Genomic DNA, 25,637 nt, shown 5'->3' on the forward strand with positions numbered 1-25,637 from the left:
AAGCCCCTCCCAACAAGGACCTATTGTATACCACATGGAGCTCTGCTCGATGTTATATGGCAGCCTGGATGGGAGGGGTTTGGGAGAAGAAGAAAAGATACATGTATATGTATGGCTGAGTCCCTTTGCTATTCACCTAAAACTACCACAACATTGTTAATTGGCTGTGTGTGTGTGTGTGTTAGTCGCTCAGTTGTGTCCGACTCTTTGCTACCCCATAGACTATAGCTCACCAGGTTCCTCTGTCCATGGGACTTCCCAAGCAAGTATATTGGAGTGGGTTGCCATTCCCTTCTCCATGGGATCTTCTCAACCTGGGGATCGAACCTGGGTCTTCCACATTGCAGGTAGATTCTTCACCATCTGAGCCACCTGGGAAGCCCCATTAATTGGCTATACCCCAATACAAAATAAAATGTTTAAAGTTAACAAAAAAGAAAGAAAGAAAATCCTTCCTGCTGCTGCTGCCCAGTCGCTTCAGTCGTGTCCGACTCTGTGCGACCCCATAGACAGCGGCCCACCAGGCTCCCCCGTCCCTGGGATTCTCCAGGCAAGAACACTGGAGAGGCCTCCAAATGCAGCTGGTCCTCAGTTTGGAACTGGGAGAAAGTGGCAGATGGCATTCCTGCTGGAGGGGTTCCTGGGGATGGTGGGGAGTGGTCCTCAGCATGGCAGCTGAAGCAGACAACTCCTTCCTGAACCTCTCAGAAAGGAGGCAGAGATCAAGTCCTTCTCCTAAGAGAGCAGAATCCTCCCGACACCCTGCTGGAGGGGCCATTTTTACAGACAGGGAAACAGGCTTTGGAGTTCAAGTTCAAGCACTGGAGTAGAAACTGTCCTCATCGGTTGAATTTCACAGACCCTTGACCTGGAGTCCTTTTTGAGACCAAAATCTATTTCTGAAATTGAATCACAATTTCAGCTTTTCTGTAAAATTTTATTTATTTATTTTTTGTTGCTGGGTCTTCATTGCTGCACACAGGCTTTCTCTAGTTGCAGCGAGCAGGGGCTACTCTTCATGGTGCTCGGGCTTCTCGTGGAGGTGGCTTCTGTTGTTGCAGAGCACAGGCTCTAGACACACAGGCTTCAGCAGTTGCAGCGTGCAGGCTTGGTAGTTACAGCTAGTGGGCTTTAAGAGCACGAGCTCAGTAGCCGTGCCACACGGGCTTAGTTGCTCCACGGCATGTGGAATCTTCCCAGACCAGGGATCGAACCTGTGTCCCCTCCACTGGCAGATGGAGTCTTATCCACCAAGCCACCAGGGAAGTCCCAGGTTTTCTGTAAATTGCCCCTGGTCCCAACTCTCTGCCTCTCTGTTTGATGCCACCAGCTGGTTCCACCTCTGAGCCATTCCCTGTGTTGAGACCAAATCCATCAGCTCCGCCCCAGGAACCATCCAGAACAGACTCTGCGTTGACCCCGTCGACATCCCGGGCAAGATCGTTCTTTGTTGTTGGGGGGCCTCCTGTGCACCCCAGCAGCATCCCTGGCCTCTACCCTCCACGTGCTAATAGCATCGCCTTGCCTTGTCATAATCAGAAACATCTCCAGACTGCTAACTGTCCCCCGGGAGGCAAAAATGCACCCCACCCAGTTGCAAATTCTGGCTCACAAGTCAAATATAGCCCTTAGACATGTTTGGTTTGGCCTGCAGAGGGTTTAAATATTTTCTAAATTAACTGACAAAATTTTATAAACAGATTTTCCTGAAAAGTCACATTTGGCCACGCCAGCCTGCCTCCCTACAAGGCAGGAATGGGTTCCAGTAAAGTGAAGCTACTTTTCTTTTTTTTTCTTTTCTGGCCACACCACTCAACACGTGGGCTCTTAGTGCCATGCCAGGGATCAACCCCATGCCCTTGCATTGGAAGCAAAGAGTTTTAACCACTAGACTGCCAGGAAAGTCCAAAGCTACTCTGTTTAAAGTGGTCTGGTGGCTGCCAGTGCACCAGAGTCCCCGCCACTCCCTTGTGGCTCCTACACTGAGCTTCATGGCCTTTGTCATCCGACACTTGGGCCAGGTGTGGTTGCAGAGCAAGATGCTAAACAGGGCAGGGCCCCTGATGGTTTTCTAACCCTCACTCCTGCTTTAAAATGTAAAACAGGTTTAGCTAAACCACCCTCTTGGTTTCTTTTCCAGGCTGGGCACTCCATTGCCTCCACTGTCCTTGACACCTCTGATCTTAAGTAATTAGGATTTCTCCCATAGGTTCTAATCACCTTTTGCGGGGGAGGAAGGAGATTTTTAAAAATCTGTAAAGAGGAATTCCCTGCAGTCCTGTGGTTAGGGCTCTGTGCTTCCACTGCAGAGGGCTTGGGTTTGATCCCTCGTTGAGAAACTAAGATCCTCCATGAGGTGTAGCCAAAAATTAAAAAAAATAAAGTGTGTGTGTGTGCTCAGTCACTCAGTCACATCTAACTCTGTGGCCCCATGAACTGTAGCCTGCCAGGCCCCTCTGTCCATGGAATTTTCCAGGCAAGAAATACTGGAGTGGGTTGCCATTTCCTACTCCAGGGGATCTTCTCAACCCAGGGATCGAACCCAAGTCTCCCTTGTCTTCTGTTTTGGCCAGTGGATTCTTTACCATTGTGCCACCTGGGAAACCCAAGTAAATAAAGACTAACAGTTTAAAAAAAAATCTGTAACCTCCAAGTGCTTAGGCACTAATATTCCAATAGATTACCCACATATTATCTCAAAGAAATGTTCTTTGTCTAAAACTTTTTAAAAATTCCTGCTGAAAATTCAATCCCATGGGCATTTATTAAGTGTTTACCAAGGCCAAGGCAGTCTGATAAGGCCCACAAAGAGCAAAATGCTGAACCAGGCAGGGCCCCTGATGGCAAGGAGTTCCCAGACCGCAGGACAAGACAGGAGCGTGTACCAATAACTATAATAAGAATAGAAAGACCTAGAAACTGCAGGGGATATACAGGGAAGGCATGTTGGAAACCAGGGAGGGGAGAGGTTCATTCTGGCTGCTGGTATTAAATTAATAAAACAAGGAAGAGAACATTCTTTCCTTGTGTAAATCTTTCGAGAGAGGCCAAAAAGACTTCCTAAAATGTTCTTATTGCTGTTGCCAGCTATTTTTGTATCTTATGTACTAGGTCCCTACCAAGAACCTACCCTCTCTTCAAAGCCCTAGACAAGGGTCACGTGCTCCTTGGCGTCTCCCTCCCCAAACCCGCCTGCCCTCCATTACAACTCCCTGGACATTTCTTTTTTTTTTTTTTTCCCTGGACATTTCTTCTCTCCCCTTCCAGACAGGCCAGTACTTGAAAGCAAGGACAGAATCCGGTGAACTCCGTTTCCTCCCACGGGGCCTCATGCGTGGCAAATGCTTAGTGAATATTTGTTGGATAAAATTCTGGCCCTCCCTTTCCAAAATCAATGTCATCGCTGCAGGAAACTGTTAAAACAAAAACAGCCGAAATGTGTAAAAACTTTCAGGAAACTTTTCCATTTTTAGCAGACTGTTAGAACTCATCCCCGCCCCGCCTCTTCCTTTGTTTCTAATTCTGAATTTGGGGCTAGATGGTAGGCAGTCCCCCTTTTAATCTTTAAATATACTTCTGAATATAATTACATTTTTATGCAGCACCGAAACATCATATCCTGGTAACGGGGCATTCTTGCACTATTAACATCTGAGTTAAATCTCCTTCGCGTCTGTCTTCTATTGAGGACAGTTAGGAAGTCGAAGATGAAAGTGATCAACATCATTTGTGAATTATGTGTATTTCCTTATGCTGTATTTCAATGGGTTTTGCTCCTGGTGGTTTTGCGAATACCAGGTTGTCTGGTAACTGCGCTTTCACCAAAAACCCCTTTCAAGCGGAGAATCCCAGCATCTTGGAGAGGACACACACCACGTGGAGAAGAGGGCTCGACTTGGGCTCAGAAATAAATGGCATCAAGTACTATTCTTTGCCGAAGAGCCTACTCCCTCCTGTAGGTGACCCGAGAAGCTGGAGCCCACACAGATTGCTGGAGGATCGAAATGGAAGTGGCTCATTTTGTGCCAGGAACCCCACCGAGCTCCTAAGAACCATCACCTCCAGTCCTCAGAGCAGGTACCCCTATTCTCATTTTGCAGGTAAAAAAAAAAAAAAAAGGCTGAGGTCCTGCAGCTAGAAAGTTAACGTGTGCCTTCCCTCTCCCCGGCACTTTGACCACATCACCACATCAGCCAGCAACCACATCATCACCGGTTCCCTCGGCTTTCCTGTTCCTGGGCCAGTTCCAGCCAGTGTGCCTGATGCCATTGCTTCCCTGGTTGGGTGTGGGACGTGTCAAGCCAGGGGATAGGAAGCCTTGTCATGGGAGAAGGAGCCACAGGCAGAACCAGCCCTCTCCGTGACTCTCACCCATACACCGGAAAAACCCCAGAGGATGGGTGGGGGAGCAAATTTCCAGCTCAGGGCCATCCTATAGAAAGCCTGCTTTCCCGGGGCTCCTTGGGCCTCCTGGCAAAGCTGCAGGGCAACGAGGTGTTATTTGCATGTGTCACAGTGCATCCTGCGCCCTGTGGCTGTCCCTCCCATGGAGCCACCCTGACAAGAGCGGCAGCTTCCAGGGTGTAAGTGGCAAAGGTCCATTCCTGCTGGCCTCACCGTGCTGCACTCATGTCTCTGACTCCTCACCACCTCAGTGGCCTGAGCAGAAGGGGCCTTCAGAAGGGGCAGGACAGCCAACACCACTACCAAGACCCTGGCCTGGACCTGGTACACCCCAGCCTCCAGGACACAGACCACCACAGTCTCTGTCTTCAAGATGTAGGACTGGAACACTCAGGAATTTTAGGCTCAGGCTCTCCTCTTGTGGCTTAGACAGTGAAGAATCCACCTGCAGTGTGGGAGACCTGGGTTTGATCCCTGGGTTGGGAGGATCCCCTGGAAAAGTGAACAGCAGGCTACCCATTCCAGTATTCTCCATGGCCTGGAGAATTCCATGGACAGAGGAGCCGAGTGGGCAACAGTCCATGGGGTCACAAAGAGTCGGATCCGACTGAGCGACTTTCACTCACTCCTCTGAGTAGGAGCCTCTTTAGACCAGATCAAGTCTCTGCTTTGGGACATGAACAAGACCCCCAACTCTGGCTGGGGGGATGATTCTGGAAGAACACGTGACACAGAAAGATACACACTCTGCAGTCACATGGACAAGAGGGTGGTGGCAGGACCACAGCCAGGGGCCACGGCCGTGGCCGGCATAGTACATTTTCGGGATCGGTGACATGAGGTTGGGTTTCCCAGGTGGCACTAGTGGTAAAGAACCCCCCTGCCAACGCAGGAGCAGTAAAAGACTCAGGTTTGATCCCTGGGTCAGAAAGATCCCCTGGAGGAGGGCATGGCAACCCACTCCTGTACTCTTGCTTGGAGAATCCCATGGACAGAGGAGCCTCGCCAGCTACAGCACATAGGGTTGAACAGAGTCAGACATGACTGAAGTGACTTAGCTTACTTGCTCGCTCAACACGAGATTACTTGGTGTTGAGTATCACTCCCTGGGCTGGAACGTGGCCACTGATGAGCAAGAGAAGGAAAAGCCATCCCCAGCACCGGGGGATCCCACCATACTCAGAAGCCCACAAGGAAGCAGATGTTGAGAGCAGCTCTGCTGTGGGGAACTACAGAGATGTCTCAGCCAAGACTTCTTCAGCTCGGTGACCTAGCCTGGTGCCCCTTTCATTACCAAAGCTGCTCTTAAGAAATAAAGCTTGTATCAGTTGTTTACACTTTAGCAAGAATTTTGTCGTGTCAGCCCTCTCACGGGGCCGTTTTAAGCCAGCTCTGCAGTGGCTAAATGAAAGCATCTGTCTCTGAGTAAATGGATTTCAAGCATTGTGAATAAGAAAAGAGATGTTTGAGGGCTTGGTGAGGCCATCCCCAGTGCCCTAAAGTCTCCAGAGCCCCGTCGTAAAATCTGGCCCATGATAAAATTCTAATACACCCATGTCACATCTTAGTCACCTCAGATCTACCCGCTCAGGATGAAGCCTTGGATCCACCTAAATCCGCACACAGAGTTCCTTAAAATTTAATTCCCCAAAAGTAGGAAGTGATCTTCCCGGCCCCTCTGTATCACACCCCACGCTGGATGAAATAGTTATCACATCCAGGGTCTAGATCAGGGGTCCCGACCACTGTCAGACCACAGAGCCCTGGAGAGCCTGGTGAAGACAGAGGACCCTCTCTCATCTATGTTCTCGGAGCCCCTGGAGGCCACCTCGGACTTCCTAGGAGTTTGAAGACCCCCGGGTTTGGAAAAGCAGATGATTCCACTTTTCATCCAGTCTCCATACTCCATCCCTACTCCACACACACACTCATACCCACCAGGAAGAGCCAAGGTCTGTCTGTGCCAAGCAATTCAAGAATGCACGGCTGAGATGGGGTGGACCCACTGGCACAAGGTGCCCAGAGGATGGAGGAACACAGAAGGGACCAGAGAACAACGCAGCCAGAAAGGCAGGACCTTGGGGGCACCCCTGGGTCTCACCCGGTGGGCCAGCGGCTCCCAAAGACTAGGTGTAGGGACTTGCCTGGTAGTCCAGAGCTTCCTCCAACCCAGGGGGTAAAGGTTTGATTCCTGGTGGGGGAACTCAGATCCTGCCTGCAGTGCGTCTCAGCCAAAAAATAAAGCCTAGGCATAGTGGCCGCTCCCCACAAGCAGCAGGGACCCTGGGGGATGTGCAGCACCTGCTGAGGCTGGAGTGACTCCCGTGACCTCAGAAACTGCTCCTCCAGAAGCAGACCCCCTCCGACATTCCAACCAGCCTCTGGACTGAACCCCCAAGTGTCATAGAGCTCAGGTCAGGGACTGTGGCTCCAGTACCACCGGAAATATTATTTAGCTGAGATATTTTTAGCAGCAAGCCAGCTCAGAGCAAATGTCATGTGAGCCATCTTCTCTTACACGGCAACTTTGGGCTATTTAAAGAGATGGTAATTACGCTCCTGCCACCATGATCAGGACGACGAGCTGAATGCGTGATTGCAGAAGCCCCCCGTCTGCCTCCCAGAGCACTTGATGCTAATGCAGCCCAATTTTCGAAGCCGCCTGCCTAAATCTGTCCAGTCTCCAGGTGGACATTTGAATCAGTGTTTGAGCCCCAGGGAATTGTTCTCTGGGGCCTCTCCAAGGGGCCACGCCTCAAGGCTCCCCACCTGGCATGGTTGCTGTCCACCCCTGACCTCCCGCCTCTGGACAGCGTCTTGCCTTGGGCTCTGTCAGGGGAGGCGGGTGGTGGTGATGGCCACACTGGTCATCACCGTGCTGATAATCCCATCAAGCTGCCATTGCCCAGAGAGGCTGCCAGCTCCCCTCTATGAGACAGCAGACACAGGGTCTGGATAAACAGGACACACTCTTAAAGAGTCTGGCCAAGGAGACTGGGTCACTGGGGGCTCAAGCAGAAGGTGAACTTGAGGAGACATACTCAGGAAGGTCACAGGGTCAAGGGGAGGATGGGCAGGACCGCGAGGCCAGGCAGCATGCCACTCAGTTCAGTTCAGTCGCTCAGTCGTGTCCGACTCTTTGCGACCCCATGGACTGCAGCATGCCAGGCTTCTCTGTCCAACATCAACTCCCGCAGCTTGCTCAAACTCATGTCCATCGAGAACCCATGAATAGTATGAAAAGGCCACTCAGAGAGGAAAGCAAACTGGACGCTTGACTCCTTATACTCCAGGGGACCCCTGGCAGGACCAGAGCCGGGAGACAACCTGGCTGAAAGATCCAATGCACCGTGACCCCTGCTAGCAAGGCCGTCAGGTGACCTGCACTCCACCCAGTCTGCATGCTGCCTCAGTTCCCTTTGCAAGCTTCTAGTAGGACCTTGGCAAACGGGTACCTGGATGGCGGGAGGGGACGGGGAGGGGACGGGGAGGGGCCCCCAGTCCCTATCCTAGGAGGACTAGCAGGAGGCATTCAGGAGAAGATTTGAGGAAGGGAAAGCTCACTGACTTCACATATTCAAAGGGATGTGAAATGAAGACGGGACCGCCTGCTCCCAGGGGGCCACGGAGAACAGAGGACCAGCTGATGGAAAGTTTGGGGAAAGAGCTGGGCAGTACGGGAACAGGTGGCTTTGCAAAGACATGAGCTTCCATCACTGGAGACGGTGCAGAGGGAATCACAGCACTGGGTAGACCTCGGAGGCCTCCCAATCAAAGCCAGGACCCCTCCTCAGATTCTCCTGGATGGTCTCAGGCCTCTGCTTGCAGGTACCAGTGTATGCTTCCAACTCCACCGCCACAGCCCAAGCCCAGCACACTCAGCCGCACCCACTAATACTCTCCAAAGGAGAACAGAAGTCAACACCTCCTGCCTTGGGGCGTCCCCAAACACCAGACCTGGCAGAACCTTCAAGAAAGTTGCTCCTGCCCCAGCTATCTGTCCACAGGCGCTTCTCGTGGGGTGAGGGGGAGACCTGCAGAACAGAAAGCAAGCAACCTCTCCTGGCAAGCAGTAAGCAAAGGTGAGAATAAACATTTCTGCCTGAGCACAGAAGTGCTGGCAATTACCCCAGCGGGAGGCTGGTGAGGGAGCCCTGCGGCTGGGCTGTTTGCTCATTAAGACAAGAAAATCATTTATGTTCTGAGACGCCAGTGTCAACAGACCCAGGGAAATGTCGTTGCCTCAGCTGCTTCCCTGGGCCCGGCCAAGGGGGCAGCAGGGGTCCCAGGCAGGGAGGAGGTCCCGGGCGCAGCTGGTGAGGCCAAGAGCGCATGAACGTGGCAGAAGGGTCTCTCTGGATCCCCCAAGTTCACACATTTCTCCCTCACCCTTTCTCTTTCCTTTTCAAATCCAATAAGCAAAGGTGGAAGGAGTGCTTCCAAGGGCTGGTGCACTCACCACTGGCATTGAACTCGGGGTGGCCACACATCACAGTTTCCTGGGAACTGAGCAGGCCCCCCTGGTGTGGGACTTAGGGCCAAAGCAGGAATAGTCCCAGGCGAACTGAGCTGGTGGGTCACCGTCCTCCCTGTGAGCCTCAAGACCATGCCCTCAGGGAACCAGTCTTCTCGCATCACAGATGAAGGGAAGGGATGGTACAGGCGAGACACCTTCCCAGGAGTTTCTGCTGCAGCCCAAGCCCTCCACCCTGCCATCCTCTCAATTCTTCCTACTTTCTCCAAACTCCACCTCGCATTTGCTTCAGGCTTTGGCAGGGCAGTCTCCGCACAAGAAGAGAGTCACAGACCAGCCAAGGGTCCGTCAGAGATCATCTGACCACATCCCATCCAAGGTGGGGACGTGTGAGGCCAGAGGGGACTGACTTGCCTTAATGACACCCCCATCCAAGACTACCCTCTAACTCCTCCATACAGAGGGACAGAGAGGGGCTCCCAGGAGCAGAAAGAAACAAAAGGGACCTGAGGAGACCCCAGCCAGCTCAGCCTTCTCAGTTCCCCAGCTCTGCTGCCCCTTGGCCCCTCGGCCCTTCCTTGCAGCAGGCTCGCAGTGGCCCCCAGGGAGCCCCTCCAGTGAGCCCCAGTGTCTCCTTTGGAGGTGCCGCCTTCGCTTGGGGAGTGAAGAGGCAGGAATGGGGCAGAGGAACCTCCCTAGCAGTCCAGTGGTTTAGAACACCGTGTTTCCAATGCAGGGGGCCCAGGTTCGATCCCTGGCCGGGGAAATAAGACACCATATGATGGGTGCCACAGCCAAAAAAAAAAAAAGAGGAGTAGGGCGGATTCCTGAGGCTTGGTGAGAGGATGGAGAGGATTCAGCGTTTCCTCTGCCACTACTAGCGCGGTCCTGCTCTTGTCCTCCGCCGCAGCCTGGAGGAAGGCAGGGGAGCTGCTGCAGGCTGGGCTTTGAGGAGGGAAGAGTTCTGCTTAAAGAAGGAAGGGAAGACAAGAACGAAGCAAAAACGCACGGTGCCCTTTAAGGCCCCACGCGGAGGCTATATTTAGGGCCGAGGACATTCCGCAGGACCTCGGGCAGTCTTCTCTGGGAGCAATCGCTAATCACTGCGTTGAGTTTACGGGTGCCCCTGGGCACACTTAACCCAGGGCAATGAATAGTTATTGCTCGGCCTCCCGCTCGGGGCCTGTGGGCACACTTAAGTGAGCTCGCGGATCGCTGAGAGCGCGCATGGCTCGGGTACACCCTTGGGCACCCTGCGCCTTCAGTGGGGAGAGGCAGAGTATTAAATATCTATGTGCCCCGTGCCCACAGCTGCATGTAGCCAAGGGCAAGGCCGGTGAAACGGCTTTAATTAAAACTTAAAGCAAGTTCAAGGTGCAGACGCGGAAGCGGGCTGCAGAAGTCACCAGGAATGAATCAGTCAATTCGATGAGGTCCTCAGGTGGGGGAAGGGGGTGGTAGGGAGGGAGGCCAGGGCAGCGGAGACCTGTCCTCTGTTGAGTACTTGCTGCCCACCTCTCTGCATCTGTGTTCAGGGATGAGGGGGCCACCGCATACACCCACGCCTCACTTGGAAAAGGATGCTGAGATTCGGGTATCCAGGCTTCAAAGGCAGGTGGCTGGAGACAAAGCAGTCGCCTGGGCCGGGAGTGAGTCCTGCTTTTCTCAGTCACTCGGCCCCGTGTCGCATGACACCGGCAACACCGTCCCCCTGGCGGCAGCTCCCGGAATTACAGGCCCGTAGCAGAGGAGAGGTGACCGGCGCAGGAATGTCAGTGGAACGCCCTGGGGCGATGCTTAGGGATTCTGGAGGTCTGGCCCTGTGATTCTCAGGAGGACTAGCATTAGACTTGGCCTGGCCACTTGTGCCACTAAGAAGGCAAGTAGACAGGGTTTCCCTGGTGGTCCAGTGCCTAAGGCTCCATGCTCCCAAAGCAGGGGGCTGGGGTTTGATCCCTGCTCAGGGAACTAGATTCCACATGCTGCAACTTAGAGCCCATGCAGCCAAATAATATCTGGAGAAAAGAAAAAAAAAAAAAGACAAGTAGGCAGAGAAAGCCCTGCCGCTCTATCCCTGCTCCTTGTGATTGGGAAGCAAAAGAATCTCAGAGAGGCCAGCCCATCTGCCCATGACAGCCGTGAGCCAGGCTCAGAGCTGGAGGAGCTCAGATCCTCTGAGCTGTGGTCTGGGGACTCTCCTTGCCAGGCACATTTGTTTTAAAATTCAGACCTGAGGAAAACACAACTACAAGCAATTCTCTGGTGGTCCAGTAGTCAGGACTTTGCACTTACACTTCAAGGGGCACAGATTGAATCCCTGGTCAGGGAACTGAGACCCTGCAAGCTGTGTAACGTAGCCAATAAAAGAAAACACAGATATAAACCCTTCCTGGGCAAGGCTCCATGTCTCATTCAAATCTATTCCCTTAGCAACAGCACAGCACCTGGCCTAGAGGAGATGTTTAATAAATGCTTGCTGGGTGACTGTCGTTAGCAGGTTTTTTGCACCAAACTCTTTACATTTCTCTTTCTGTTTCCTAATCTTTAAAATGGAGACATTATACCTGATTGTATTGGAGGTACTTTTATGACTAAAAGTCTATAATTCCTCGACACTACCCAGGTCAAGAAGGAACATGCAAACTAGCAACTTTTTCCAATGGAGGAAAAAGAGGACAAAGACTCAATGAGTGTGAGTGTGTTAGTTGCTCAGTCGTGTCCAACTCTGCAACCCCATGGACTGTAGCCCTCCAGTCTCCTCCATCCATGGGATTCTCCAGGCAAGAATACTGGAGTAGGTCGCCATTCCCTTCTCCAGGGGATCTTCCCAACCCAGGGATCAAACCTGGGTCTCCCACATAGCAGGCAGACTCTTTACCATCTTAGCCACCAGAGAAGCTATAGCTTAACTCTGTCCTCCAACTATCTCCAGTGCCAGCGAGGATGGGAAGTGGAGGACATTAGCTCGGGATCTTTAATACCCCCACCCCTACTCCATCCCATTTCCTCCCAGCTTGCTCAGACAACAGCCCAGTGGACCCGGGCATCCAGCCAGTGCCCATGAATGTCTAGAGGAGAACTGTGCCACCTGTCACTTCCAGCTGCCACCTGTGGGCCCAGCCACATCTTGAGGCTCAAGAGCCATGGCCTCTGGAAGGAAACTCGGCCTGGGAACCCCAACCCCACCCTCAGGCCTCTGAGCCCTTTAGCTGAATGAACGTGGGCCAGCAGTGGACACATTCTTGTCCCCATCTGGACATGATCACTGGACACTTCATTATGTAGCAGTCACTCTGCTTCAAACTTTTCACCCCTCCTTTGGGATATTCTGATTTCTAACCCATAATTTGTTTTCTGGAAGTAGAGAAAAATTCATGTGTGCAAATGAAAGAGGAAAACATAGTTAATAAGCTGCAATTATAGGTCAGTGACTGTTCATGGCAAATATGATTAACATCAACCCACTGGAAGCTGGGCAGTTCTCATGGAAGAGTCTAAGAAGTGAGCTGAGGCTGCTAGGGATGAAAATCTGGGTCCAGCTTCCAGAATCCAGTAGTTCAACCCCCACCAGGGAAGCCCTTAAAGCCAAGGGACACTTGTGGATTTCAGGAAAGTCCAGCCTTGCCAGACTGAACATCCCTTGACCGGTGTCAAGCATCTCCTCATATCTTGTCTCCCTTGACCCTCACCGATATCCCATAGGGTTGGCTTTCTTATTCCCATTTTACAGATGAATCAGTTGAGGCTCAGAGGAGGTAAATAACCAAGCCAAAGGCATGTCGCCACTCTGAGACTGCCTGGCTCATTCCAGCACTCAACCATGAGCAAGACGGATCTTCAAAGATGTCAAAGCAGTGGTTCCCGTGAGGGATGCTGGAGTTGACCTCAGTCAGTCACACAGCACATACCCAGGTCAGTGCTATGTGGTGGGGCCTGAGAAGAGAGTGTATTGGTGGGGTGGAAGGTGGGGGACGTTAAAGAGGAGAGTGATTACAGAAAGGAAAAGAAAGAGAAGGGAAAGGAGAGTTACTGAAATTTCTCCCCCACTATGGACCACAACCCTCCCGGGAGAAATTCTGGGCTGGGTTAAGGGAGGGAGGACAAAAAATGAAGGAAAGAGGAAATGGAAGTGAGGAGAAAAACAGAAGAGGAAAACAAGAGGGTCCAAGGAGCAGTTCACACCCTCCTGGGGGCCAAGCAATTGAATGAAGCGACAGGTGTGCTCAGGGAGCCGCAACCCTTGGGCTCCCAGGCCATCAGAAGAAAGTGAAAGTGTTAGCCGCTCAGTCGTGTCTGACTCTTTACAACCCCATGGCTCTTCTGTCCATGGAATTCTCCAGGCAAGAATACTGGACTGGGGAGCCATTTGCGTCTCCAGGGGATCTTCCCCACCCAGGGATTGAACCTGGGTCTGCTTCATTGCAGGCAGATTCTTTACCATCTGAGCCACCAGGGAAGCCCCCCAGGCTATCAGTTGCTGCCTAAATCAGGGCGGTTTCTTGTCTTCCTGACTCTCAAAGAAGCATCTGCCGCCCCTCTAGCCGGCATGAGCCCACCCCTCCAACCGCAGCTCTGAAACCTGCTTCTCTGAGCCTTCCCTGGGCATGGTCCAGGTCGTATGGGGTCTGCAGCTTGTGTAATTTGGAAGAAGGTGGTTTTTAAGAAAAAAATACAAACATATCTCACTTTTGCAAATTGTACTGAATCATATGGTCTTGTGAGTAATAGACCATGCATGTGAGGGACCCTGAGCTTATGCTCTATCAGCTTCACAGTCAGTCAGCATTTTATTCACCCCAACCCCCCATTAAGCAATAATTGAGCACCTACTATGTGCCAGGCCCTAAGGCAAACACTGTGGGGGTGACTCCCTTCCCCAAACACACTCCAGACCTACCAGGAGAAGCTGTGTGAGCAGATGTTATTCATCAGGGTGGCAGGCGTTGTGGTAGAAGCAGGTACAGTGCGCAGAAGAGGAGTGATCCACTATTAGGAGGACTGCCTGGAGAAGGCAGCATCTGAGCTTAGCAGTCTTCCTAGATCTGTGCCCATAAACTCTGAGAAGGCAAGACCTGATCTTCCCTCTGTCCGTCTCTCTCAGCTGGGTTTCTATGGAGGAAGGGTGGCAGTGTCCCCTTTCTGGACATCTGAGCTCAGGCTTAGCACCTTTGGTCTCCTAGAATGGAAGCTTCCCAAGAGACATCACCAAGTCTGGTATTGCCCAAACCCACCTCCTTCTGCATGAAGAAGGCTAAGTATCAGGCTTGTGAAATGAAGATACCAGGGCTTCCCTGATGATCCAATGGCTGAGATTCAGAGCTCCCAGTGCAGGAGGCCTGGATTCCATCCCTGGTCAGAGAACTAGATCCCACATGTTGCAAATAAGAGTTCACATGCCACAACTAAAGATCCCACATGCTGAAACTAAGACCCAGTTCAGTCAAATAAATAAGTAAAAATAAATGTTTTTTTTTTAAAGAATGAAGTTACCATCAGGATCATGATGCAGGAAGTAGTCACATTTGGCAGGAAAAGAATCCAAGCGTTTGGGGGCCTCCAGGTCCCTGTAATGAGAAGAGGACAGAATCATGGGCTGAACCTGCTCAGGCTACTTCTCTGCGAGGCTGGAAATCTCGGACACCCAGATAGAAGCTAAAGGGCTGCTCTGCCTAGAAGCCCCTTACATGAAATAGATTTTTTAAACAGCAGTAATAGGAGAAAGTTTGGAAAGGTACACACCAACAGGATATTCCATGGGTTTGTTGTTGTTTAGTTGCCAAGTCACGTCCAACTCTATTGCGAACCCATGGACTGTAGCCCACCAGTCTCTTCTGTCCATGGGGTCTCCCAGGCAAGAATACTGGAGTGGGTTGCCATTTCCTCCTCCAGGGGATCTCCCTGACCCAAGGATCAAATTTACATCTCCTCCATTGACAGGTAGATTCTTTACCACTGAGCCACCAGGGAAGCCCTCACATTGGTTTTACCTTCAAAATATACCTAGAATCCAGCCCCTTCTCCCCACTCTGGCCCTGGGTTTCTGCAGCTTCCCCTTCCCTGTCTCTGGGCTTCCTCCCTCACCCCTGTTTGTCTTCATTCCATGCAACAGCTGCAGGAACTTGTTCAAAACTAGATCAGATCATGTATCTCCTCTGCTCAACCCTCCCTATTTTTCACTCCAAAGAAAAGCCAATGTCCTTGAAGGCCTTTCCCCTCTCTGACCTCTCCCACCTACTCACCTCCCTGCCCCTGCTCCAGCCACCTTGGCTTCCTGCTATTTCTCAAGCATGCCAGGAACACTCTTTCCTTAGGGCCTTTGCACTGGCTGTGCCTTCTGCATGAACTCCTCTTCAATATCTGCACAGCACACGCCCCGACCTCCTTCAAGTCTTTGCAAAAATGTTGCCTTTTCAGTGAGGCCCACCCTGACCTGCTTTATCCTACACCTCTGCTTCCTTATTCTGTAGCACTTGATACCTTCTAATCTGATTTGTTATATTTAAGGTTCGCCTCCCCCTCCCCACAAATGTCAGCTCTGTGGGGCCAAGGAGTCTTTTTGCTTATTGCTGCATCTCTAGCAGGGCTTCCCCAATGGCTCAGTGGTAAAGAATCTGCCTGTAATGCTGAAGACGCAGGACATGTGGGTTCAGTCCCTGGATTGGGAAGATCCCCTGGAGGAGGAAATGGCACCCCATTCCAATATTCTTGCCTGAGAAATCCCATGGACAGAGGAGCCTGGTGGGCTAGAGTCCATGGGGTCACAGAGAGTCAGACACGACTGAGCACATATGCATCCCTGGTGCCTTGAGCAGTCAAGCATCTAAAGGGCTGTCAATAAATACGTGTTGAATGAGTGAAACACACAAAGGACTATCTCTGGATAGAGAGATTATGGGTAGTTTTTAAATTTTCTCTAGTCTCCATAATTATCTCATACTGCTGCTGTCATGATTTTTTGTCATTTTTAAAAGCTCACGGTTTCTTTTTCAAATCCTTGACTCAACTGTGTATTTGATAGAAGATGAATGTGCTATTTCAAAGAACAGCTCTGGAAGCCTTTCTGGGGGACCTGGAGGGGATTCTCTGGCAACATGTTTTCCTTTTAAATGCACACAGCTTCCACCTCTATCTTTAGCAAACGATCAAGGCCGTGCCTCTGGCAGAGGGAAGTTCTGAAAGGTTGATCGCTGGGGAAATAAAGCGTCTTAGCCTGGATGTGCAAATTGACCTGCATCATTTTAGTTTTGCATTCACGTTTGCACTTTGTAAATATTTGCCTGGCATCCCGCTGCTCACACCTGCTTGCTGTCCCCTCAAGTTTATGGAAGGCAGCAGGCACTGTCATTTCTCCAGCCCCACCTGGCGCTGCTGCAAGAAAAGGAAACGCGCCCACGAAAGCCACAGGTGTCTCTGACAGCGCCTAAAACTAATGGCCTGTGGCTGGCCGCTGTGACTAATTCTCTGATTATTGACTTTATGATTTTACGCTTAAAACTTCTTTATAATAACACACAGAAATGTTTAATGGGCTCTATCCAGAGCCATAAAAATTACTTATTGAACAAGCGTTTTAAAACTATTAATCTATTGTTTTCCATTAATAATGGCTCTCTAAAGAATGGGCGACAGCTTAATGTATCCACAGCATTTCTCCTCGAAAAGTGCCTTTTTAATACATAAATGCCACTCCCCAGGCATCACAGGTTGGCCGGCCATTGGGCAGTTGACCCTCCCAGGACAGATTCAGGCTTGGCCAGTCCCAGAGGGTACTTTAAGGATTTCCAGAATGAACACGGGCCCTGAGAGATGTTGCTAGTCTCTAAAAGAGAGCAGAAAGTCCCTCTTCTCAATTTTTCTCTTTTCATGCAAAAGAGAAGAGGAATTTCAAGGATCTGCTCTGCAGTGCCCAAGATGGAGAGAACAGAGGAAAGCAGGCAGTTTACACTCTACGTGTGTTCCTGGATTTCCCTGGCGGCTCAGTGGTAAAGAATCCGCCTGCCAAGCAGGAGACGCAGGTGGGATCCCTGGGTCAGGATGATCCCCTGGAGCAGGAAATGGCAACCCACTCCAGTATTCTTGCCTTGTCCCACGGACAGAAGAGCCTGGCAGACTACAGTTCATGGGGTCATAAAGAGTCAGACACAAATTAGCAACTGAAAAACAACAACCACCCTTGTTCTTTCTGGAAGGTTCCAGGTAACCATCTGGTGGCACCCACCGCCCCCATTCTTCTGTTGGCAATCCCATAGCTGAAAGTTTTCTGTGATACCATTCCCTTTTTTTTTTTTTTTTTTTTGCCATTTTTCCTGACACAATTCTCCCACAAAGCATGAGATGGCTTCCTGCTTCAACTGTGTAGAAATCACCCCTTGAAAATAAATCATCCATTTATTTTTCTTGGTAATTTTGATGGTGGAGCTTATCAGCACCAGATGGGTATTTCTTCGAAAGGCTTCAGGCTCTTCGCTCTTTCAGTGAATATTTATTGAGCATCTACTAAGTACCAGGGTGTGTTCCTGGTTCTGGAGACATAGGAATAAATCAGAAACACAAGGGCTTTGCCTTTGTAGAGCTCTTCTGTTGGATGGGAGTGAAGATGACAGCAGGTGAACATTACAGAAGATCATTTTAAGATCATTTAAGTAATATGTGCTGGAGGTAGGCGGGGACTGCTTTGGATGGAGAGTCAGGAAGGCTTCTTGGGGGAGGTGGCCTTTGAGCAGAGATTTGAGTGACAGGAAAGTCCCAGCCATGAGACACATTCCTGGCAGGGGAAAGGCAGTGCAAAGGCTCTGGGATGCAGTATACCTATAGGCATCTCTCCCTAGGTGAGGTATCTGCCCAGACAACAACTGTCCCTTACCTGGCAAGTGTGGGATCTCTCAGCCATGCCTCAACCCCCCGGAGTGGCTCCTGGGATCCAAAAGGCATGTACTGAGATGGCCAAAAAGATGGTTTGGGTTTTTCCAAATCAGCGTGTGGAAACTAGAACAATCTTTTTGGCCAACCTAATAGTTTGAGACATACACTACTTCATCTATTGAACAATAAGATGCTTCTCCCAGCCCTACTTCAGTGGAATGGTTGGGAAGAGGCACAGAGGAGTCTTACTCTCATAACTGAGAAAGACCCTTTACTCCATGCAGAGATCATACCATAGAAAGTCAGAGGGGATATGCCTTAAGACACAGCTCAATCTTCAGGTGCCTACAAATCACCTGGGGGTCTTTTTCAAATACAGATTCTGATTCAGCAGGTCCAAGGTGGGTCCTGAGATTCAGCAATTCTAACAAGCTCCCAGGTGATGCCAGTGCTGCTGGTCCAGGGACCATACATTGAGCAGCAAGATCCTTGAGGCCATTAAACCTCACCACCATGTTTTATAGGGGGAGATAGAGAACAATGTGACTTAATGGTAACAGGAGACAGGACACCTGGGTTTGAATCCCACTTCTGTTCTCTGTGAGTGTGGGTGTGTGCACATATACCAGTTTCTTAGTTTCAGTTTCTTTCTGTGAACTGATTGTATGATGACAATGTCAATGATGATGGTCACAATGGTGGTAGAGATAGTGGTGATAATGGTGATGGTGGTGGTGATAGTGATGATGGTGGTAGTGATAATGATGGTAGTAATAATGATGAGCTAGACCTAGACAGCAGATTAAAAAGCTGTCATTTTTAATTCAACCATGGGGTCGCAAAGAGCCAGACACGACTGAGTGATTGAACTTTACTGAACACAGTCAAAGACTTTAGCGTAGTCAGTGAAGCAGAAATAGATGTTTTTCTGAAAGTCCCTTGCTTTTTCTATGATACAATGGATCATATAAGTCATTCTCTGTCTGACTTACTTCACTCAGTATGACACTCTCTACGTCCATCCGTGTTGCTGCAAATGGCATTATTTCTTTTTAATGGCTGAGTAATATTCCATTGTTTATATGTACCACATCTTCTTTAGCCATTCCTCTGTCAATGGACATTTAGGTTGCTTCCATGTCTTGGCTGTTGTAAACAGTGCTGCAGTGAACACCTAGGTGTACCTACAGCTCAGTTCAGTCGCTCAGTCATATGCAACTCTTTGCGACCCCATGGACTGCAGCATGCCAGGCTTCCTGTCCATCACCAACTCCTGAAGCTTGCTCAAACTCATGTCTATCGAGTTGGTGATGCCACCCAACCATCTCATCCTCTGATGTCCCCTTCTCCTCCCACCTTCAATCTTTCCCAGCATCAGGGTCTTTTCCAGTCAGTCGGCTCTTCCCATCAGGTGTCCAAAGCATTGGAGCTTCAGCTTCAGCATCAGTCCTTCCAGTGAATATTCAGGCTTTATTTCCTTTAGGATTGACTGGTTTGATCTCCTTGCAGTCCAAGAGTCTTTTCCAACACCACAGTTCAAAAGCATCAATTCTTTGGCGCTCAACTTCCTTTATTGTCCAACTCTCACATCCATACATGACTACTGGAAAAACCATAGCTTTGACTATACGGACCTTTGTCGGCAAAATAATGTCTCTGCTTTTGCACCTACAAGTCATTTTTAAGTAGCCACAGTCCCAGCAGCAAGAAAGATTCTTTTGAAATATGAGGGCAATCCTGTCCCTTCCTTGCTCAGATTTCTCCAGGGCAAGAATCTCCATTCTTAAGATAAAGTACCAGTCTTCAATTTTTTTGTTCTGCCCCCTTGCCTGCTCATCTCACCTTGTGCCCACCACCTGTCCCTTAGTCACCGGCTCCAGCCCCACTGACTTTCTTTCCGTTCCTTAAACATACCTAACTCATCCTCTATTTTAGGGTCTTTGCACCTACTATTCCATCTGCTGGGGATGCCCCCTCCCCAGAGTTTCTCTTGGGACTACTTGACACATCATCTTGGCTCAAATACTACTTCTTAGCAATGTTTTACCCTGATATTGTTGTTCAGTCACTGTCATGTCTGACTGTGACCCCATGGACTGCAGCACACCAGGCTTCCCTGTTCTTCAGTATCTCCCAGAGTTTGCTCAAACTCACATCCATTGAGTTGGTGATGCCATCCAACCATCTCATCCTCTGTCATCCTGATACAGGAAACTCGGAATAAGCAGAAAAGATTACTGCCTGTCTCCAGTGTTAACAGGGCACCCTTCCTGCTATCTGACTCCAGCTTTTCATCGTTTCTGAGATATTTTACAGCACTGGAAGTTGTAGAGCACCCATGGCAATGAGTGATCCTTGTCTTTGGACGGGCAAATAAATTGCATCCAGGGGAGTTCAATCGACTTCCATCACCCTCCGTGGAAGAAGCCAATTTCAGTCTATTTCTAAATTCATTCCAACATTTTTCATCTATAAATGTGTCTATTCTTTGATTTCTCCTTTGAACTGGTTGTAACCTCTGTCCAATTCCCTCATTAATAATTAGTTAAATAAAATCATTAACATTTAAAAAAATCAGTACAAGAGTCATGATGTTACCTTTTTTTTTTTTAATTATCTTTTAACACTGACCTTCCTCCACCCAACTCTTCGTATTGCATTGCTTTACTTTCTTCAGAGCTAGATCGTCTTCTGAGATTACTTTGTTCATTTATTTCTTCACTTGTTTTTTGGTGAGTCTTTCCCTGTCTTGGTCATGGCACAGGGTGGGCACTCCAAATAAATATAATGGACTGAATGAAGGAAATTAGATCGTTAGCAGCTGTCCCACCCACAGCCCTTCCCTGTTCCTTTGTCTTAACTGTGTTCACCTGTGGTGCTCCTAGGGCACCTTCCCTTTGGGTCAAACAAGGACAGGTTCATCCCTGTGTCTGAAGTTTTCACAGGTAAATGAATGATGTTTTTATGGCTTGCATCAGGCTTTGGCAATTTCCCCACTGAGCAGACTAATAAGCAGCCTGGTGAAACCGGGTCACTTGGGAAGTAAGAGGCCTTCTATAGGAGCCTGGATTTTTCTTTCCTTTTTTTTAAAGTTTTTTTCTTTTGGATAGTGACCATTTTTAAAGTCTTCAATGAATTTGTTACCATGTTACTTCTGCTTTATGTTTTGTTTTTTTGGCCCTGAGGCCGGTGGACTCTTAGCTCTCTCCTTGACAAGAGATGGAACCCACATCCCCTGCATTGGAAGGCCAGATCTCAACCACTAGACCACTAGCGAAGTCTCAGAAGCCTGGATTTCAGTTTCTCATTCTCCCAGAGAGGAATTAGGAGGCTAAGTGCTGATGGTCATGTCACTGGCTAGTGCCAGAACTGGGGCTGGATCCTCTGACTCGGAATTCAGCACTTGTTTTAGTAATGAAAACCACCACACGGAGCATGTGCCAGGCCTGCCTTCAGGGATTTATGTCCATTAACCCATCCTCATGACAGCATGACTTTTAGATGAGGAAACCAAGGTCTAGGGGAAGGAATGGCTTATCTGAGTTCCCACAGCAGTGAGCCAGAGGATTTTACCCCAGCCAGTGAGGCTCTGCCACCACACCAAATAGAGGACACTAGAAAAATAGCATGTCATGGGACTTTCCTGGTGGTCCAGTGGTTAAGACTCTATGCTGCCACTGCAGTGGGCCTGGATTTGATCCCTGGTCAGGGAAGTAAGATCCTGCTTGCTACATGGCTCAGCCAAAAAGAAAAGTAGCACATCTTTGTTGAACACTTATTCTAAATGTTGTACGTACATCGTCTCATTTTATCTTCTTGGTACCCAAGGAGGGAGGTGCTGGCTCAGGGGTCCCCAAGACTAACCTTGCTTTTGACACTAGCTTCAAGTTGAGGGTTCAGTCATTCATTAAAAGGACTCACAGAACTCAGAAAAGCTGTTACATTCATGGTTCTGATTCATCATAGTGAAAAGATACAGATGGAGATCAGGCAAAGGGAGAGGCACACAGAGCAGAACCCAGAACAGATTCTGGTACAAGTGTCTAGTCACCCTCTCCTGGTGGAGTCGAGTGGACAGAATGACCCCCTTCCAACAACGATGACAATATGTCAGGGTGCTGCCAACCAGGAGAGCTCACCCCAACCTCGGGGTCTAGAGAGTTTACTGGGGATCAGTCACATAGGCATGGCTGACCACCTGTGTGGCTGACCTTAGTTTTCAGCCCCTCTAGAGGCTGAACTGATATCATAAAATTCAAGGTCCTCTACCATATATCACATAGTTAGCACAGAGTATCTTGTGTGGTCCAAGGCCCCCAGGTAGACACAGAAAAACACTTACTAGGTGAGATAATCCAAGGGCTTAGAATTTATCTCCCAGAAACTGGGGGCAAAGGGCCAAACCTTTCTATGGGCAAATTAGTCCTTTACTGAACATGTGCCCATTTAAAAGATGTATTGATTTATTTTTGGCTGTGCTAGTGGTTGTCCTAAGAGGGCTTCTTATTGTAGTGGCTTCTCTTGTTTCAGAACACGGGCTCTAGGCACATGGTCTTCAGTCACTGCAGCACATGGGCTCAGTAGTTGTGGTATGTGGGTTTAGTTGCCCCGAGATACATGGAATCTTCCCAGACCAGGGGTTGAACCCGTGTCTCCTGTGTTGGCAGGCTGAACTTCCAGGGAAGTCTGAACATGTGCCTATTTTGCACAAGAGGAAATGGAGTCTCAGAGATGTTAAATAACTTGCCCAGGTCACACAGCTATATCCAGGTTCTGAAACCTGATAGTCTAACCCCAGGGCCCCATGTATCTTTATTCTTTCCAGCAGCTTTAATGTCTCTGTTGAGGGAGAAGTTAACCCAGGAGATAAGATTTTTCCATCTCCCGATTTCTCCAGTTGTCAGATAAGTCATGTTTAGAGTCTATTTAATTTAAGGTCTCTATCAACTCTATGCATTAGGGAGGCCTGGGCAAGACTCTGTTTGAGGAACTATATTATGTCCAACAAGATTATGCCATCTCATTTGGTATTGTTTCCCATGTGGTTACAGAAAACTGCACGTATTTGGAATAAAAAACATGTATTTAACATTTATTTACCAGGCACTGGGCAAGGGATTGGAGTGCTATGGTAAATAAGTTAGACACAATTTATGCCTTTTCATGGAGCTTACCTTTTATGGGTCAGGGGGAAAAGGGAAATAGACAAATCACCAGACCATTACTTTGTCCATCATTCCCTGTCTTCTGGGCAGACTAGGCTGCAGCCAAAACCATTTACTGGAGAAATATTTACTAAGCAGTTACTGTGTGCCAGGCACTGGCCTTGGGAATAGAGTGTGAACAAAACAGTCAGTCACTGTCCTTCTGAGCTTGTTTTCACTTGAATGAGAGACGAGCTCGTCTGCGCCTGTTGTTGTTGTTCAGTCGCTAGGCCGTGTCCAACTCTTTGAGATCCTATTGACTGCAGCACACCAGGCTTCCCTGTCCTTCACTAACTCCTGGAATTTGCTCAAACTCATGTCCATTGAGTTGGTGAAGCCATCCAACCATCTCATCCTTTGTCGCCCCCTTCCCCTACTGCCCTCAATCTTTCCCAGCATCAGGGTTTTTTCCAAGGAGTCAGCTCTTCCCATCAGGTGGCCAAAGGACTGGAGCTTCAGCTTCAGAATCAGTCTTTCCAGTGAATATTCAGGGTTGAGTTCCTCTAGGATTGACTGATCTCCTTGCTGTCCAAGGGACTCCCAAGAGTCTTCTCCAGCACCACAATTCAAAAGCATCAATTCTTCAGCGCTCAGCCTTCCTTATGGTCCAACTATCACATTGTACATGACTACTGGAAAAACCAGAGCTTTGACTATACAGACCTTTGTCAGCAAAATGATGTCTTTGTTTTTTAATATGCTATCTACATTTGTCATAGTTTTTCTTCCAAGGAGCAAGCATCTTTTAATTTTGTGGCTGCAGTCACCTTCTGCAGTGATTTTGGAGCCCAGGTAAATAAAATCTGTCACTGTTTCCATTGTTTCCCCATTTATTTGCCATGAAGTGATGGGACTGGGTGCCATGATCTTAGTTTTTTGAAAGTTGAGTTTTTAAGTCAACTTTTTCACTCTCCTCTTTCACCTTTATCAAGAGGCTCTTTAGTTCTTCTTTGATTTCTGCCATTAGGGTGGTGTCATCTGCATATCTGAGTTTGTTAATATTTCTCTCAGCAATCTTGATTCCAGCTTGTGATTCATCTGGCTTGGCATTTCATATGATGTACTCTGCATAGAAGCTAAATAAGCAGGGTGACAGTAAACAGACTTGACATACTCCTTTCCCAATTTTGAACCAGTCCATTGTTCCATGTCTGGTTCTAACTGTTGCTTCTTGACCTGCATACAGGTTTCTCAGGAGGCTGGTAAGGTGGTCTGCTATCCCCATCTCTTTAAGCATTTTCCAGTTTGTTGTGATCCACACAGTCAAATGGAAGAAAAGCCATGACCAACCTAGGCAGCATATTAAAAGCAGAGACATTACTTTGCTGACAAAAGTCCATCTAGTCAAAGCTATGGTTTTTCCAGTAGTCATGTATGGATGTGAGAGTTGGACCATAAATGACTTATATCCCTTACATATGGAATCTAAAAAAAAAAAAAAAATGATACAAATGAACTTACAAAACAGAAAGAGATGCACAGACTTACTGTTGCTGGGGAGAAGGATAAGGGCAAAGGATAGTTAAGGAGTTTGGGATGATCACATACACTTGCTATATTTAAAATGGATAGCCAACAGGGACCTATTATATAGCACAAGGAACTCTGTTCAATGTTATGTGGCATCCTGGATGGGAGGGGAGTTTGGGGGAGAATGGATACAATGGCTGAGTCCCTTTGCTGTTCACCTGAAACTATCAGAGCTTTGTTAATTGGCTATACATCAATACAAAATAAAAAGTTCAAAAGAAAAAAAAAAAATTACTTTTAGGGAATTCCCTGGTGGTCCAGTGGTTAGGACTCATGGGCTTCCATCACAGGGGGCACAGGTTGGATAGCTGATCAGGGAACTAAGATCCCACAAGCTGCGTGGTGCAGCCAAAAAAATTAAAATGACTTGTAGGCAAAAACCTAAGCTTCCTGGGAGGAAGTTTTCCTTAGGGAAATTCAGAAAGTAATCCTGGAGCTAGAAGCCAGAAAGAAGGACCGATTACAACAGGAAGAGACAGTAGGATGCAGTGCAGTGAGAAAGGTCGTGCCTTCCTGTGGGAAGGAGATTGGCTCAACGTTAGGAGCCTGATGTGCGTGTGCAGTGTCAGTCATGTCCAACTCTTTTCGACCCCATGGACTATGGCCTGCCAGCCTCCTCTATCCATGGAATTCTCCAGGCAAGAATACTAGAGCAGGTTGCCATTTCCTGCTCCAAGTGATCTTCCTGACCCAGGGATCGAACCCAAGTCTCTTGCGTCTCCTGCACTGGTAAGCAGATTCTTTACCTCTGTGCCACCTGGGAAGCCCCTGGGAGCCTGGTAGGATCTGCTAAATCGAACATACCTCCACCCTCTGACCTCTAGTAATTCCACTCCAACAGAAGTGCAGACACATAGGCACCAAAAGACACAGAGAAGAATTCACTGCAACACTATTACTTCCTAAAACTAGAAACTGCTCAGATGCCCGTCAATACTAGAACAGATACAGCAGTTGTTGTTGTTGTTCAGTTGCTTAGTCGTGTCCTACTCTGCAACCCCATGGACAGCAGCACGCCAGGTTTCCCTGTCTTTCCCCATCTCCTGGAGCTTGCTCAAACACATGTCCATTGACTTGGTGACGTCATCCAACCATCTCATCCTCTGTCATCCTGTTCTCCTCCCGCCTTCAATCTTTCCCAGCATCAGGGTCTTTTCCAGTGA

The 25,637-nt window shown here is 48.9% G+C and overlaps 1 long non-coding RNA gene across 1 annotated transcript in view; it reads right to left on the minus strand.

Moving 5' to 3' along the window:
* Positions 1 to 3,219: 3,219 nt before the first annotated feature.
* The window catches only part of LOC147356636 (uncharacterized), a 54,958-nt gene continuing 32,540 nt past the window's right edge, over positions 3,220 to 25,637 (minus strand). Inside the window, exons 2-4 of the long non-coding RNA XR_015143398.1 lie at positions 14,369 to 14,442; positions 13,776 to 13,987; positions 3,220 to 3,413 (exon numbers count right to left, since the gene is read on the minus strand). This is a non-coding gene — a long non-coding RNA (uncharacterized LOC147356636). The remainder of the gene's footprint in view (positions 3,414 to 13,775; positions 13,988 to 14,368; positions 14,443 to 25,637) is intronic.

This window comes from Bos grunniens, chromosome 16 (genome assembly GCF_055505025.1).
Source record: "Bos grunniens cultivar Pamir isolate PY7600 chromosome 16, Bosgru_T2T1.0, whole genome shotgun sequence".
NCBI classification, from domain to species: domain Eukaryota; kingdom Metazoa; phylum Chordata; class Mammalia; order Artiodactyla; family Bovidae; genus Bos; species Bos grunniens.